Source organism: Trichosurus vulpecula, chromosome 2 (genome assembly GCF_011100635.1).
Source record: "Trichosurus vulpecula isolate mTriVul1 chromosome 2, mTriVul1.pri, whole genome shotgun sequence".
Lineage (NCBI taxonomy): Eukaryota > Metazoa > Chordata > Mammalia > Diprotodontia > Phalangeridae > Trichosurus > Trichosurus vulpecula.
The window spans coordinates 94,190,921-94,194,134 of record NC_050574.1 but is presented as its reverse complement, the minus strand read 5'-3'; the positions used below and the strand labels follow the sequence as shown (position 1 = coordinate 94,194,134).

General features: G+C 41.0%; 1 pseudogene; it reads left to right on the top strand.

Moving 5' to 3' along the window:
* Positions 1-772: 772 nt before the first annotated feature.
* Positions 773-1,165, top strand: LOC118839203 (annotated as a pseudogene).
* Positions 1,166-3,214: the final 2,049 nt, after the last annotated feature.

Sequence of the window (3,214 nt, the reverse complement as noted above, 5' to 3'; positions counted from 1 at the left end):
CACTCAAGTTGACACACCTCACACTGCTGACCTGAGAAGTTCCTATATGGAGATGGGTGGGCTATGTCAGCCTAAGCTAAGTGCTGGTGTATCTTCATTGAATATCCTTTCTATTCCATAGCTCAGTGAATACACTTGTATTAATTGTTGTATTTTATTAGTTGTTGAATTAATCATTGAATGACCTAGGAATGCCTCATTTTATTCCAACACTGAATCTGAATTAACTGGGTACTGGTCTGAGTCAGTAGGGGTGGGAGGAGGGTTGGAAGTGCATAAAAGTTGATTTTACTACCTCAGCGAAGAATTTGGGACCAATGCCACTCATGCCATCTATAACATAAAATCAAAGGCGGCTGTCTCATGACACCAGGCTAGATCAAATACTAACAACAAAGGGGAACATATCTTTTAGGTGCTCTCAAGGTTCTGACACTTGGTGAGAAGTCAGTTCTACTGATGTATAAACACATGTGTCCATTTTCAAACCCACAAGATTTTTGAAAAATTTTTCTACTTCAACAGGGCTACATGTGTCCATCATAGGATGGCCATCCCATCTCATCTCCATCTATTATGAAGTTTCAGGCAAAAAAGAAAAGAAACACTTCTAACCACAGAAGACTGAAGAACTCTGGCATCAGGGATCATGAAGCTTCATCTCTTTGTTGTGAATTATCAACAAGCAGATTGCTTCAAAGGAGGTTACTGCCATGCCAGGCCTCTCATGCCTATCAAAAATGACTATCCAAGCTTCCTTTCCGACCTGGTCCCCGGCAGGATGGCTCCCACGAAGAAAGGTGGAGAGAAAAAAGAAGGGACGTTCTGCTATCAACGAGGTGGTGACCAGGGAGTATACCATCAACATTCACAAGAGGATTCATGGAGTAGGCTTCAAAAAGCGAGCTCCCCGGGCTCTGAAGGAAATTCGCAAATTTGCCATGAAAGAAATGGGAACTCCAGATGTACGCATTGACACCAGACTCAACAAAGCTGCTTGGGCCAAAGGAATAAGGAATGTCCCATACCATATCCGAGTGCGTTTGTCCAGGAAACGCAATGAGGATGAAGATTCACCAAACAAGCTGTATACCTTGGTTACTTATGTACCTGTCACCACTTTCAAAAGCTTACAGACAGTCAATGTGGATGAAAACTAAATTGAACTTCATTTAAATAAAGTTATAAAATGTCAAAAAAAATGACTATCCAAATAGGTATTTGAAGTCTTCAATGGCTAAAGTAAGCTAGGTGGTACAGTGGATAGAGTGCCAGGCCTGGCAGGATGACTTATCACTCAAGTTGGCATACCTCAGCCTGCTAACCTGACCAATCTGGCCTCAGCCATTTACTAGCTAAGTGATCCAGGGCAAGGCCAGTTTGCCTCAGTTTCCTCATCTGTAAAATGAGCTGGAGAATGAAATGGCAAGCTACTCTAGTATCTTTGCCAAGAAACCCTAAACAGTATCACAAAGAGTCAGACATGACTGAAATGACTGAACAACAACAACAGAAGAAATAACCGATTTGAGAGTTATAAGAATCGTGAAACATTTGGGGGGAAAATAGATTGATGAACATAATTTCTGTTTGGTTTTTTTGGAGGGGACAAGGCAGGGCAATTGGGGTTAAGTAACTTGCCCAAGGTCACACAGCTCCTGTGTCAAGTGTCTGGGGCCGGATTTGAACTCAGGGCCTCCTGACTCCAGGGCTGGTGCTCTACTCACTGCGCCACCTAGCTGACTGATGAGCATGATTTTTTTAAATTTTATCATTTTTATTTAATATTTTAGTTTTCAACATTGATTTCCACAAGATTTTGACTTATAAATTTTCTCCCCATTCCTACCCTCCCCCCCCATTCCAAGATGGCATATATTCTGATTGCCTCGTTCCCCAGTCAGCCCTCCCTCCTTTCACCCCATCCCCCCCACCCCGCCATTCCCCTTTCCCCTTACTTTCTTGTAGGGCAGGATAGATTTCTATGCCCCATTCCCTATATATCTTGTTTCCCAGATGTATGCAAAAAGCAATTTTTTTTAAGCATCTGCTTTTAAAACTTTGAGTTCCAAATTCTCTCCCTTCTTCCCTTCCCACACAACCTCCCTAGGAAGGCAAGCAATTCAACATAGATCACACATGTATCATTATGTAAAACACTGCCACAATGCTCATGTTGTGAAAGGCTAACTATATTTCCTTCCATCCTATCCTGTCCCTCTTTATTCAATTTTCTCCCTTTACCCTGTCCCTTTTCAAATGTGTTTGCTTTTGATTACCTCCTCCCCCATCTTCCCTCTCTTCTATTGTCCCCCCTTTTTATCCCCTTCTTCCTTCTTTCCTGTGGGGTAAGATACCTAATTGAGTGTGTATGTTATTCCCTCCTCAAGTCGAATCTGATGAGAGTAAGGTTCACTCATTCCCCCTCACCTGCCACCTCTTCCCTTCCAACAGAACTGCTTCTTCTTGCCACTTTTAAAGTGAGACAATTTACCGCATTCTATCTCTCCCTTTCTCCTTCTCTCAATATATTCCTCTCTCACCCCTTAAATTTATTTCATTTTTTTAGATATGATACCTTCATATTCAACTCATCCCGTGCCCTCTGTCTATATTCCCTTCAACTCCCCTAATACTGAGAAAGGTCTCCTGAATTTACACATCATCTTTCCATGTAGGAATGTAAACTAAGCAGTTCAGCTTTAGTAAGTCCCTTAAGAATTCTCTTTCTTGTTTACCTTTTCATGCTTCTCTTGATTCTTGTATTTGAAAGTCATATTTTCTATTCAGCTCTGGTCTTTTCACTGAGAAAGCTTGAAAGTCCTCTGTTTTATTGAAAATCTATATTTTGCCTTGCATTATACTCAGTTTTTCTGGGTAGGTGATTCTTGGTTTTAATCCTAGCCGCTTTGACCTCCGGAATATCATATTCCAAGCCCTTCAATCCCTTAATGTAAAAGCTGCTAGATCTTGTGTTATCCTGACTGTATTTCCACAATATCCAAATTGTTTCTTTCTGGCTGCTTGCATTATTTTCTCCTTGACCTGGAAACTCTGGAATTTGGTGAAAATATTCCTAAGAGTTTTCTTTTTGGCATCTTTCTCAAGAGGCAATTGGTGGATTCTTTCCATTTCTATTTTACCCTCTGGTTCTAGAATATCAGGGAAGTTTTCCTTGATAATTTCTTGAAAGATGATGTGTAGGCTCTTTTTT